Source organism: Ictidomys tridecemlineatus, chromosome 1 (assembly GCF_052094955.1).
Source record: "Ictidomys tridecemlineatus isolate mIctTri1 chromosome 1, mIctTri1.hap1, whole genome shotgun sequence".
Classification (NCBI taxonomy): domain Eukaryota; kingdom Metazoa; phylum Chordata; class Mammalia; order Rodentia; family Sciuridae; genus Ictidomys; species Ictidomys tridecemlineatus.
This window is the reverse complement of record NC_135477.1, coordinates 11,325,624-11,340,549: the sequence shown is the minus strand read 5'-3', so window position 1 is coordinate 11,340,549 and position 14,926 is coordinate 11,325,624. Positions and strand designations below refer to the sequence as shown.

General features: G+C 44.9%; 1 long non-coding RNA gene across 1 annotated transcript; it reads right to left on the bottom strand.

Annotated features, from left to right (window-relative positions):
* Positions 1–410: 410 nt before the first annotated feature.
* Positions 411–6,224, bottom strand: LOC144376045 (uncharacterized). Its single transcript, XR_013436055.1, has 2 exons — positions 1,167–6,224; positions 411–871 (listed from the first exon to the last, which is right to left on the bottom strand). It is a non-coding gene; the product is annotated as an uncharacterized LOC144376045 (long non-coding RNA).
* Between the last annotated feature and the right edge of the window lie 8,702 nt (positions 6,225–14,926).

The following is a 14,926-nucleotide window of genomic DNA, read 5'->3' as shown; positions in this document are numbered from 1 at the left end:
TTATTGGTTGCTACCCAAATCCAGTCTTTCCTACTAGCAAGGCCTTGACTTTTTCACCCTCTGCCCCAGCCTGGAAAAATGTTCTCTTCAATCCCAGAGGACAAATCTTCATGAGCGCAAACCAATTTAGTTTTTTGGCAATGGGTGGAGGACAGATCATATATCAGTTACACCCATTTGAGATGTGAGCAGTCTGCTGAAGGTCCCCTTCCTCTTATAATACAGCCTGTGAGGCATTTGACTTTTGGAACTCTCTTGGGACCACAATTAGCAAGCCTCAGAGTTGCCCCAACTCAGGGCCACTTGGTCCACATCCCTGCTGCTCTGTGCCTTACGGTTCAATTCTTCTAAGCTGATACAGATAACTTTTCAGAAGAGGAAAACCCAAGTTGGAGGGAGGGATGTATTGGTTTTCTTTTCTTTCTCATGTTTTTATCCAAGTGACTCATCAAGGGGACAGAAATTCTAACAAAAGTTTCAAAATGAACATAAAACCCAGTGGATGGCTGACATTTAATTTTCAGAGCTCCATTGTGGCTTTCAAGTGAAATGGCTCTGGCATCTCTAAATGGCTCTGGACGTCTTTCCCAGTGATAGGAAACTTGAGGACAACTTCAGCACTCTGGATGAATCCACAAATGCAGGAAGAATTTCAACAATCATAGGCCCCTTGGCAATGATCCATTCTTCTAAAGAAAGACTCCCAGAACCTGTCACTACGGAGGTGCTTTTGGTGGCCTAGGGGAAGTGGGCCCTTCTTATAAGGTGGCAGCTGAAGTCCGAAAAGCAAATTCAGTCCACAAGAAGAATCTGTCTCTGGCACACAGAGCCAACTCTCCCATATGACGCATTTGAATTCTGTAGACAGTACCTCCAGGATACACATTAAAATGTCATTAGGTTTCATCTAAACCTGCAGATCATTTAGATAACTTAATTATCCCCCCCTCCCATCCTGTGCAGAACAGGGATAAGCTAGGGCCAGGTTAGCTTTTGCTTTGCTAGAGACGCCTTCCACCACATTAAAAAAAAAATGAGATCTGGGAGTGTTCAGACAACTGAACCTCAGGCTACTCTCTCCACCCACCAACTTTCTGCCACCACTTCCCTGAGTCTTTTTGCCCCTGGGACATCTCTCTCCCAATGCTGCCTGGCAAACTCCTTACTGTCCAGCAACTGCAAAGCTCGTGTGCTGAAGAGAGGGGTGGTTGAAGTCAGGTCAACCTGATTGTGCCTCTGCTCTGTCCCCAGGGTGACCTCGGCAAGGAGCTCAGCTTTTCTGAGCCAAGTCTTGGTTTCTCACCTGTAAAAGATGAATCCAAAATATGAATCATGATTTCCCCACCTCGGGCCTGCGCTGAGGAGAAAATGTGCTAACGTAAGAGGCCCTGGCATGGACCGAAGGCCTTGATCTCTGTTGGCTGTTGTTCCAGAACAGCTCACCACAGAATCATAAAGCTTTATAGCCAGAGGGACGCAGAGTAGCTCTCCGGCCAGGTGCAAATGAACCACCTGGGGACACTGTCAGAATGCAGGTTCTGAATCAGAAGTTCTGGGGTACACCTCAGCTTGGGTGTTTTGTTTTTGGTTGTTTTGGATTTCTTACAAGTACCAGGGCGTGCAGCTGCTGCTGGCCCCGTGACCACACTTGGAATAGCAAGGCTTCAGGAGACTTCCTAACTGTTTGGTGGAACAGGAGGAAGCCCCAAGAGGGGCTGCTCCTAGCCCAGGGAGATCCAGAAAGCTGCTGAGACAAGCCACCCAGAACAGTCTGCCTGGCGGAGTGGAAAGAATCAAAGCCCCCGCCAATCAGAAACCACCAAGGGAGGGTTATCTGTAAGTGGTGAATGCGCTTCCTCCACCCTAAAGGCCAGCGCTCCCCGTGGCTGAACAAGGGAAGCTGTGTTCCAGACTCTCAGAGGGGAAGAAAAGGGAGTGAACTGGACAATTTCACAAACAAAAGCATTCAGCTCCAGGGAGTGGGGGTGTCACCGAGGGAGCACAGAAGCACATGGCCTCCGGGCCTGTGGCACAAAGCATCGCTGAGAAGGCACAGCCGTAGGACACTGCTTCTCCCAGAATATCCTAAAAAAAAAAAAAAAAAAAAAGAATCAAGATTTCCGGGAGACTTGGGGAGGGCTCAGGAATAGTCAGTTCTTTCCTGATAGAAGATATTACTAGATTTCCCATGTGAGGAAGCACACGGGTCGTTCTTCTCTGGTGAGGCACTGGGCTGCGTGGCTCTGCTGGGTGGCCCTGCAGTTTCCCTAGTGCAGAATTCCTTAATTCAGAGGACAGTTCATTCCGTGGCACCACCTGTGGCACTGTCCCCTGCCCCCCCCATCTCATGGCTCACCATCATGGCTCTACTTCCCCACACCCGGCTCATGCTGAGCTCAGCTCATGCTCCTAGGCACAGCGAGAGAGGGACCAACAAACGAAACACACTGGGGACTGGGCTTGTGGCTCAGAGGTAGAGTGCTCGCCAACCATGTGTGAGACACTGGGTTCGATCCTCAGCACCACATAAAAATAAAATAAAGATATTGTGTCCACCTATAACTAAAATAATAAATATTTTTTTAAAAAAAAAAGAAAGAAAAACACATTGTTCATAGAAAGAGCTGGAACCTGCCATCGCCTGATGCTGTCGTTGTGAGGAGGCTCAGCTGGGTCCTGAGATGCCTGCATAATAAGATCCGTGAGCAGCCACCCCATCGAAGGTCAACACAGCTTTTCCCGTCAAGTTCTGGAAGTGGGAGCAAGACAGTCACTGGGTGTCACTTATACCCAAAGGGCCTCAGGAGCCCAGAGATGTAAACACATCAATTCTTCATATTACAACAGTGATTCCAGCAATTCTTATCATATTTTTATATTTGTTTTTTAATTGTACACAATACCTTTATTTTCTTTATTTATTTTTATGTGTTGCTGAGGATCGAACACCGAGCCACAACCCCAGCCCCAATTCTTCTCATTTTTTTTCTATCAAAGCAAAACCAGCAGACATGTGAAGACAAAAGTAGAGACAAAGAGACAGCAGCAGCTCCTGTCCTCAGAGCTGACGACAGTCTAGCAGAAGGAAGAGGAAGCAGTTCAGACAGCCAGGGAACAAATGCGGAAGGACTTCTGGAGGAGGGAAAGCGAGCCCTGCTCTTGCCCTCTGGGCAATTTTTCGTAGTTAACTTTGTGTCCTCCGTTCTCAACTTCCCTGGGAATGTATCAAGCCCAAGACAAATCTTCTAATATGAACAGGAAGTACTGGATCATATGCAGGCCATCGTCTGCTTTTATAAATATGAAAACATGGAGGGCAGAGCCGCCGCGCACCTGCAAGGTAGGCAGACCTGCGACCCACTGGCAGAACAGGCCCAGCGGCTCGCGCCTGCAAGGTAGGCGGAACTTCGACCACCGACAGAACAGGCCCAGCAGCCCGCGGAGGGGCAGAGCCAGCGCCTGTGCCTACAAGGTAGACGGACCTGCTACGACCGGCAGAACAGGCCCAGCGGCCTGCCGACGTGGTAGGCACATTGCCCCAATTGGAGGAGGGTTAGAGCCGCCGTCCGCGCCTGCGAGGGAGACTTTGCAACTATACAAGAGCAATATAAATATATAGGGGGAAAATTCAATAACACAACAGTTTCACCAAGAAGAAAGAAACACGAGCAGTATGAAAAGACAAGGAAAGAAAAGACCACAAGCAATGCAGGTCAACTCACCGTTAGAAGAGGTAATATCTGCAGCAGATGGAATGTCAGATAAAGAATTCAGGATATACATGCTTCAGATGATCTGGAGTCTCAAGGAAGACATTAGACAGCAAAATCAGACAATGAAAGATCACTTCGACAATGAATTACATAAACAAATCCAAGAAGCAAAAGATCAAATATACAGGGAGATAGAGGTTATAAAAAAAACAAACAAACAGAAATCCTAGAAATGCAGGAAGCAATAAACCAACTTAAAAACTCAATTGAGAATACTACCAGCAGAGTAGAACACTTAGAAGATAGAACATCAGACAATGAAGACAAAGTATTTCAACTTGAAAAGAACATAGACAGCTCAGCAAGACTGTTAAGAAACCATGAGCAGAACATCCAAGAAATATGGGATAACATAAAGAGACCAAACTTAAGAGTCATTGGGATACAGGAAGGTACAGAGGTCCAAACCAAAGGAATGAGCAATCTATTCAATGAAATAATATGAGAAAACTTCCCAGACTTGAAGAATGAGACAGAATCCCAAATCCTAGAAGCCTACAGGACGCCAAATGTGCAAAATCATAAGAGATCCACACCTAGACACATTATAATGAAGATGCCCAACATACAGAATAAGGAGATAATTTTAAAAGCTACAAGAGAAAGGAAGAAGATTACATTTAGGGGTAAACCAATCAGGATAACAGCTGATCTTTCAACACAGACTCTGAAAGCTAGAAGATCCTGGAATAACATATTTCAAACACTGAAAGAAAATGGGATCCAACCAAGAATCGTGTATCCAGCGAAATTAAGCTTCAGGATGGAAGATGAAATTAAAACCTTCCACGATAAACAAAAGTTAAAAGAATTTGCAGCTAGAAAACCATCTCTTTAAAACATCCTTGGCAAAACATTATAGGAAAAGGAAATGAAAAATAACAATGAAAACCAACAGTGGGAGGTAGGACAGTAAAGGGGGGAATATAATCAAAGAGGAAAACAAACCATGTTTAGTAACATAAATAAACAAATATGGCTGGAAGAACAACCCATATCTCAATAATAACCCTAAATGTTAATGACTTAAACTCACCAATTAAGAGACACAGGCTAGTAGAATGGATTACAAAACGAGATCCAACAATATGCTGCCTACAGGAGACGCATTTGATAGGAAAAGACATACATAGACTGAAGGTGAAAGGTTGGGAAAAATCATATCACTCATATGGACTTTGGAAACAAGCAGGAGTGTCCATACTCATATCAAATAAAATAGATTTCAAGCCAAAGTTAATCAAAAGGGATAAAGAGGGACACTACATACTGCTCAAGGGAACCATACACCAACAAGACATAACAATCATAAATATATATGCCCCAAACAGTGGTGCAGCTATGTTCATCAAACAAACTCTTCTCAAGTTCAAGAGTCTAATAGACCACCATACAATAATCATGGGAGACTTCAACACACCTCTCTCACCACTGGACAGATCTTCCAAACAAAAGTTGAATAAGGAAACTATAGAACTCAATAACACAATTAATAACCTAGACTTAATTGACATATATAGAATATACCACCCAACATCAAGCAGTTACACTTTTTTCTCAGCAGCATGTGGATTCTTCTCAAAAATAGATCATATATTATGTCACAGGGCAACTCTTAGACAATATAAAGGAGTAGAGATAATACCATGCATCTTATCTGATCATAATGGAATGAAACTGAAAATCAACAATAAAAGAAGGAAGGAAAAATCATGCGTCACTTGGAGAATGAACAATACGTTACTGAATGATCAATGGGTTATAGAAGACATCAAGGAGGAAGTTAAAAAATTCTTAGAGATAAATGAAAACACAGACACAACATATCGGAATCTATGGGACACATTGAAAGCAGTTCTAAGAGGAAAATTCATTGCTTGTAGTTCATTCCTTAAAAAAAGAAAAAAATCAGCAAATAAATGATCTCATACTTCATCTCAAAATCCTAGAAAAAGAAGAGCAAAACAACAGCAAAACAAGTAGAAGGCAAGAAATAATTAAAATCAGAGCTGAAATTAATGAAATCGAAACAAAAGAAAAAATTGACAAAACTAAAAGTTGGTTCTTTGAAAAAATAAATAAAATCAACAGACCCTTAGCCATGCTAACGAAGAGAAGACAGAGAACTCAAATTACTAGCATACGGGATGAAAAAGGCAATATCACAACAGACACTTCAGAAATACAGAAGATAATCAGAAATTATTTTGAATCCTTATACTCCAATAAAATAGAAGATCAAAAGACTACCAACTAAGAAAAGCCCAGGACCAGAGGGGTATACAGCAGAGTTTTACAAAACCTTTAAAGAGGAACTAATACCAATACTTTTCAAGCTATTCCAGGAAATAGAAAAAGAGGGAGCTCTTCCAAATTCATTCTACGAAGCCAACATCACCCTGATTCCTAAACCAGACAAAGACACTTCAAAGAAAGAAAACTACAGACCAATATCTCTGATGAACCTAGATGCAAAAATCCTCAATAAAATTCTGGCGAATCGGATACAAAAACATATCAAAAAAATTGTGCACCATGATCAAGTAGGATTCATCCCTGGGATGCAAGGCTGGTTCAATATACGGAAATCAAAAAATATTATTCACCACATCAATAGACTTAAAAATAAGAACCATATGATCATCTCGATAGATGCAGAAAAAGCATTCGACAAAGTGCAGCATCCCTTTATGTTCAAAACTCTAGAAAAACTAGGGATAATAGGAACATACCTCAATATTGTAAAAGCAATCTATGCTAAGCCTCAGGCTAGCATCATTCTGAATGGAGAAAAATTGAAGGCATTCCCTCTAAAATCTGGAACAAGACAAGGATGCCCTCTATCACCACTTCTGTTCAACATAGTTCTTGAAACACTGGCCAAAGCAATTAGACAGATGAAAGAAATTAAAGGCATAAAAATAGGAAAAGAAGAACTTAAATTATCACTATTTGCAGATGACATGATTCTATATCTAGCAGACCCAAAAGGGTCTACAAAGAAACTATTAGAGCTAATAAATGAATTCAGCAAAGTGGCAGGATATAAAATCAACACACATCAATCAAAGGCATTCCTGTATATCAGCGACAAATCCTCTGAAATGGAAATGAAGACAACCACTCCATTCACAATATCCTCAAAAAAAATAAAATCCTTGGGAATCAACCTAACAAAAGAGGTGAAAGACTTATACAATGAAAACTACAGAACCCTAAAGAGAGAAATAGAAGAAGATCTTAGAAGATGGAAAAATATACCCTGTTCATGGATAGGCAGAACTAACATCATCAAAATGGCGATATTACCAAAACTTCTCTATAGGTTTAATGCAATGCCAATCAAAATTCCAACAGCATTTCTTGTAGAAATAGATAAAGCAATTATGAAATTCATATGGAAAAATAAAAGACCCAGAATAGCAAAAACAACTCTAAGCAGGAAGTGTGAATCAGGCGGTATAGCGATACCAGACCTCAAACTATACTACAGAGCAATAGTAACAAAAACAGCATGGTACTGGTACCAAAACAGGCGGGTGGAACAATAGTACAGAATAGAGGACACAGAAACCAATCCACAAAACTACAACTATCTTATATTTGATAAAGGGGCTAAAAGCATGAAATGGAGGAAGGATAGCATCTTCAACAAATAGTGCTGGGAAAACTGGAAATCTATATGCAACAAAATGAAACTGAATCCCTTTCTCTCGCCATGCACACAATTTAACTCAAAATGGATCAAGGAGCTTGATATCAAATCAGAGACACGGCATCTGATAGAAGAAAAAGTTGGCTACGATCTACATACTGTGGGGTCAGACTCCAGATTCTTCAATAGGACACCCATAGCACAAGAGTTAATAACTAGAATCAACAAATGGGACTTACTCAAACTAAAAAGTTTTTTCTCAGCAAAAGAAACAATAAGAGAGGTAAATAGGGAGCCTAACATCCTGGGAACAAATCTTTACTCCTCACACTTCAGATAGAGCCCTAATATCCAGAGTATACAAAGAACTCAAAAAATTAAATGATAAGAAAATGAATAACCCAATCAACAAATGGGCCAAGGACCTGAACAGACACTTCTCAGAGGAGGACATACAATCAATCAATAAGTACATGAAGAAATGCTCACCATCGCTAGCAGTCAGAGAAATGCAAATCAAAACCACCCTAAGATACCATCTCACTCCATATTGGCAGCCATTCTGAAGTCAAATAACAAGTGCTGGAGAGGATGCGGGGAAAAGGGTACACTTATACATTGCTGGTGGGACTGCAAATTGGTGCAGCCAATTTGGAAAGCAGTATGGAGATTTCTTGGAAAGCTGGGAATGGAACCACCATTTGACCCAGCTATTCCCCTTCTCGGTCTATTCCCTAAAGACCTAAAAAGAGCATGCTATAGGGACACTGCTACATCAATGTTCATAGCAGCACAATTCACAATAGCAAGACTGTGGAACCAACCTAGATGCCCTTCAATAGACGAATGGATTTAAAAAATGTGGCATTTATACACAATGGAGTACTACTCTGCATTAAAAAATGACAAAATCATAGAATTTGCAGGGAAATGGATGGCATTAGAACAAATTATGCTAAGTGAAGCTAGCCAATTCCTAAAAAACAAATGCCAAATGTTTTCTTTGATATAAGGAGAGCAACTAAGAACAGAGTTGGGAGGAAGAGCATGAGAAGAAGATTAACATTAAACAGGGGTGAGAGGTGGGAGGGTAAAGGAAAGAGAAGGGAAACTGCATGGAAATGGAAGGAGACCCTCATGGTTATACAAAATTACATACAAGAGGAAGTGAGGGGGAAGGGGAAAGAAAACAAGGGGGAGAAATGAATCACAGTAGATGGGGTAGAGAGAGAAGATGGGAGGGGAGGGGATGGGGCATAGTAGAGGATAGGAAAGGCAGCAGAATACAACAGACACTAGTATAGCAATATGTAAAACAGTGGAGGTGTAACTGATGTGATGCTGCAATCTGTATACGGGGTAAAAATGGGAGTTCATAACCCACTTGAATCAAAGTGTGAAATATGATATGTCAAGAACTATGTAATGTTTTGAACAACCAACAATAAAAATTAAAGGAAAAAAATAAAAATAAAAAAAATAAATATGAAAACATGTATCATAGTAACTGTATGGAAGTAAACAACTTACACATGATAAGTGGTTGCTCTATCCGAGGCAGCACTGTCTTATTGAGTGGGTTGTGTACTGTACAAGGACATCCTGCCAAGGATTAAGTGGGGACTGACATCCAGCTGGTACGGGATTGTATTTATCTAGGAAAAAAAGGTGTCCCTTTTCCCGATTTGTACAAGACACCATTCAGCCATTAGTTAGTGGTCCTGAAACTGAGAGGTCAAAAGTATTTGTACAATCAAGTATTTACAGGGTAGTCTTTTCTTTCCTGTTGTCCTTTCCCTTTATCAACTAAGTCTTCCACTTAGTCCAAGGAGCATCCAACTGAGGGCAAAGATCCTCAACTGAGCTCCATCTCGGAAACAAGTGCATTAGGCACAGAAAAAGTAAGCCCCTCGTCCCTAACATTAGCACTTTCTCTTTTTTTTTTCCTTCTACTTTCCACCAGTTTTTGGTTTTTTTGTTTATTTGTTTTTTGTTGTTTTTGTTTTTGTAAAGTAACTTGGGCAAAATTCAATAGAATTTTCCAACAGTGGTGCATGCATGTACTGTTTAGCAAAAGGAGCCGCTGACGGCAGCAAGCTGTGGCTGTAGGTGGCACCATTTAGGGGCAGCTTAGATTCTCTTTTCCAGCGCCTGGTGTGTGACAGCACTGGTCACCACAGGAAGGCAGACTGGGGGTGTCTGTGCACAAAATGTTTACATGTCTCCAGCTGAGGACAGTGCTGCACTTGTACCAACGCTCCACAGTGCATGGTCTGGGTAAGTGTCCCCTGCCAAAAGCCCCAGTGTTAAAGTTTGCTCCCAGCCTGGGGCGCTGTTGGGAGGTGCTGGAGCCTTAGGGAGTTGGGCCAGCGGGAGCTTTAGGCCAGGAGGGATATACCTCGGGGGCAGTGGAATCCTGGCCCCTTCCCCTCTCTCCCTTCCACTGCCCAGCCATGAGGCGTGCGGCTGTGCCCAGCACGTGCCCCTCACCATGGTGTGCTGCCCTGCCACAGGCCCAGAAGCAATGGGCTAATTAACCATGGGCTGGAACCTCCAAAACTGTGCCCAAGTTAACCTCTCCTGTTTATCAGCTGATTATCTCAGGTTACAGTGATGGGAAGCAGATTCTCACAAGTGGGTGGATTTCTGCTGGGTGCTAAGATTTCTTGTACCTCCCTGGGCTAACTAATGCACTTTCCCTTCCCACTGGTCAGAGGCCTGGGCTCCCATCCCCTCTGTGGCTCACCATTTCTCTCTTGGTCCCTTTGGCCTTGCTGGGAGCAGCCAGGACCCAGCTCTCAGCTCTAACTCTGCAGACCCACCTGCCTCCTACTGGCTCCACCTTCAAGGACTAGGGTCTCCCAGGTCATTTGTGGCAGCAGCTCCCAGGTCACTTGTGGGCCTGTTCTGCCCCAGAGGCCGACACTCCTTGCTGGTGCTACCTGGTAGAGAGACGCATTGCCACCACAGCTGCCCACTAACCTCTTCCTCCCCGTCGCTCTCCTCATTCAGCCCTTCACTCGCAGGTGCACGCAGCAGTCCAAAACGTGGGCTCAGGACTTCTTGCACCAGGCTCTGTGCTGGGCGCCTGCAAGGCACCAATGCCTCAGTACTGGGGAAGGCCTCAGTACTGGAGAAGGCAGTCAGTGGGCAGAACTCACAAACACATGATGGCAAACTGGGGCTGTGAAGGGACCCATAGAGTGTCCTTCAGAACAGCAGGCAGAGGACCTGCACCTGGGCAGAATGAGGGAGAGGGGCTGAGGAGAGGCAGAGCATGGGGAAGGTCATGGGCCTAACCACCCGCCTGGAAGAACCACAGAGTCACGACGTGGTGGGGGGGTGCAGGTGCTGGAGGGGCCACACAGGCAGCCGCAGCCTGTCTCCTGGGGTCCTTTATCCCTGTGGGGCTTGCAGGGAGTTCCATGCCCACCTAGCCCCAATCCCGGCCTGCCCGCCTTCCTCCCATGGTCCATCCTCCATGCTCGGGTGCAGGCAGCCCACTCCACCAAGGTGGTACAGCTGCTCCAGATGAAGACCTCTCTCCAGCTCGGGTGCTATGAGGTATGGCAACTTGGACATCCCAGCAGATCGCCCTGAAAGGAGCTCCCCAAGTCAGGCAACTTCTGAGCATCTCGGTGCCAGGCATCAAGCTTGTCGGAAGCGTCAACTTTCGCCTGGTGGATGGGCAGCCCCAAGGCCTGACCAGAGATGGAGCTGAGGCAAGACGGGAGGAGGCAGAGGGGGGCCTGGAAAACAGCTCCCAACAGCTCAGGACAAGGGCCAAGCATGTTGTGGGTGCCCAGTGGACGTTTTACATGCAGGAAACCTTTGACCCTGCACTTGCCTAGCTAGACACCCCCCCCTGGATGCACTCATAAAGGAACATCAAGATATGCCCAAGCAATTGTAACCCAAGATGCTGCAGCAACCTGAATGATTCCACCATTGGCCACGTTGTATAGGTTCCTCCACGTAATAGACGAGTCCTCTGCAAAGAGTCAGAACATGGCAGCCAGGTTCTGGGGCCCGAGAGCAGAAGGCCTTGAGGACATACCATTAAATGTGGATAAAAGCCAAAGACTGGGTGTGTGTGCTCTGCTCCCCTTAAGTCATTGGTTAAAATTACATGCCATTACTTATGTGCAGATATACGCACTCTATTTTTTTTGCTGGTGGGCTATGTAGGAAGATTTGGAGAAACTGATTAGGGATCAGGGAAGGGGAGGAGGCTTCTAGTCTTTTTTATTTTCCTCCTAGATCTTTTGATATTATTCTAATTTTTAAAATCATGTGCAGGTATTACTTTTAAGGAGTGGGAGAAAGGAAGGAGAAGAGGGAAGGAGGGAGACGGTGTGGCCTCGGGGCCCTCCTTGCTGCCAGATCACTGCTGGGGAAGGGGGAAGTTTCTCAGGGGCAGCAGGTCTTTGGCCAGCATTGGACCTCCAGGGCATTAGGACACCGGCTGCCTGGGGACCGGCCCTCATGAAGGCAGACTCTTCATCCAGACCCTCAGCTGCATCCAGCAGTCCATCTATTGAGGACCCACTATGTGCCAAGACCACGCCAAGGCAGGGGAAAGAATGGACACAGATGCGGGTTAGCCCCCCGCCCAAGGCGAACCTCACCAGGCAGGTGAGGGAGAGGTGCTAGAGGGGAGGGGTGAAGTGGCTCAGGAGGAAGGGAGCTTCCCTGTGGCCAGAGGAACAAGGAAGGCTTCCACCAGGCCACCAAGGTCCACCAGGGACAGCCCCAGGCAGGAACAGCTTGATCAGCTTGAACAAAGACCAGGAAGTGAAAGAGAAAAGGGCTTGTGGGAGGGAGGAGGAGAATAGGAACCCAGAAGGCTGGTGGGGGAGGGGAAGGCAGGAGCGGGGGGGGCCTTCCCACTCCTGAGCTGCTGAGCTCCAGCATCTGAGCCTGTGAACACCTGAGTCGGGACTCAAGGGTCAGGGCTGGGTTTGAAGCTGATTGTTGATGACTGGTTTGTCAAAGTCAATGCCGACCCCGCAAAACACAGAAGTGCCACTGCAGCCAGTGCTGGCACGCAGGGCGGACAGGGGCTCCGTGAACAGCACTGCCTTGCCCTGTCGGACAGACAGGCCGGGCAGCAGGCTGGGCTGGGACCCTCTGTGGGCCCGACCCGGCTCTGTCCTAGGCCTCAGCTGATGCTCACCAGGAGCCTGGGCGAGAGCCCCCACCTCCCTAGATACAGTTCTAGATACTCAGCTGCCCCCAGTCCAGGACCAGCCATCCCCAACATTGTCCTGGGAAGGGCCGTCCACGACCTCAGGCAGAGAGGACACCAGGCCCACAAATGAGCTCCAACTTTTAAAAACAAAAAATTAACTTTTAAGTAAACAGATTTCCTATTTGCCTCTCTGAAGAGGAACTTTCCTGTAACTTCTCCAATCTCTGCACCCCAGCCCTGGCTCTTCTCTTTGGAAACCCACAGTCTCATCCCACATCTGAAAGTGTCCCTTTCTGCAGTTGGAAACACCCAAGTCCAACTTTTGAATAGCTGTTTCCAGCCAACAGGCTCCTCTCCTCTTTCCAGCCCCAAGGGCACAGGACAATAGAGGCAAATTAGAAGGTGCCATTGCCCAGAAGACCACCATGTTCTGAGTCTCTCAAGAGTACGGTCCTCTAACCCAGTTTCTTATTCCAGGCAGCCTTCTGGGGGACAGGGGGACAGGCCAGAGAGACTGCTGGGTTCCTCTTTCAGTTCCACTATTTGCAGGTTGTATGTCCTTGGGCAAGTTAATGAACTTCTCTGAGCCTTAGGAATATACTATTATCTACTTTACAAGGTATCTATTACAAGTAGATAATATACAAATTATATTATCTACTTTACTGAGTTCATTAGAAATTTCTGAAAATGTATGTCTACCCAAAAATTGTTCATAAATGTTCTTAACAGCCAGAAAGTAGAAATAAATAACTCAAATGCCCAACAACTGATGAATGCATACATGAAATATGATATATCCATACAAGAGAATATTATTTGGCAACAAAAAAGGAATGAAGTAATGATATATGTTGAGAATGAGCCTTGAAAACATCATACTGAGTGAAAGAAGCCAATCACAAAAATCCTCCTTCCCAGGGCATGATTCCACTTACAGGAAATGTCCAGAACAGGGAAACCTGAAGGCAGAAAGTAGACTAGTGGTGGGTGGGGCTGGAGGAAGCAGGTAGGACCACTAATGGATACAGCATCTCCTTTTTGGGCAATAAGAATGTTGTAAAATTTACTGTGTTGGTAGCACAACTCTGTAAATATACTAAAAGCTACTGAATTGTGTACTTTAAATTGATGAACTAGGTGCTATGTGAATTATATCTCAATAAAACTGTTTTTTTTTTTTAAATTTCTACAAGGCCTGGCACTCATTAAGCACTAAATAAGAGTTAGCTACTGCTATTTGGTGCTAGGGAAACAGAAGTAGAAAAGATAGACAGATGCTGTGGTCTGCATGTCTGCATGCCCCCCACCCCATTCATATGTTGAAATCCTAACCCCCAAGGTGGTGGCACTGAGGAGCAAGGACTTGGGCAAAGCTCTCACAAATAGGATGAGTGTCCTTATAAGAGAGGTCTGAGAGAAACCCCTGGTCCCTCCTACCCTGTGAGGATACAGCAAAAAGGCAGCCATCCACGAACCAAGAAGTGACCCTCTCCAGAAAAGATCTGCCAGCATCTTGGTCTTAGACTTCCCAGTTTGCAGAACTGTGAGAAATAAACTCCCACTGTTTACAAGGCACCAGGTTATGGACTTTGTTGTGTTAGGCTGAACAGACTGCGAAAGCTGACGCCCGCCTGGGCTCACAGGATTCCCTTCCTCAGTACCACTGTCCACTAGACTTTGTGTCCACTAGACCTTTACCCAGTCCAGGGCATCCTATGTGGACGGGTGACTGGTCACCATTGGTCAAGGCTGTCTACCTGGCTCTTCTTGTCTCTCAACAGGGATTATCCAGATAGGTTTCAAGATGGTGGAATAGAAGCAGTCATTTCTCTGGCTGCTCTGTGGCACGACCAATAAAGCAGGTAGGCAGCTTCTCAGCTATGTGGGTGAAGGAAAAAGGGGGGTGGGACTTTCCTGGGAATTAATACTGGATACTCAAAGGAGATCGGGACTCAGGAGGTTGGATATGATAAAATAAGGAAGAAATCCCCAGTGCTACGCGCCCCCTGGCAGCACCAGCCAGAGTTGTCCCTCCACAAGTAAAGTGAAGGGATAAGGGAATTAAAAAGAACCCACATTTTTAGGAGACATGTAGTGTTTCTGGGTATGGAGAAATCAGAGATCAAAGACATTTGCAAACTTAGTGATTTTACTATGGATAATAACTGATCACATCATTTCTGTTTATTGTAATAAATAACATTGTGGATGTCATAGCAGGAATTATTTGGTTTAATGCTGTATATTGCTCGTATTGGTTGTTGTTATTATTTGACTCCCCCTAAATTGTGAGGTACTGGAAAC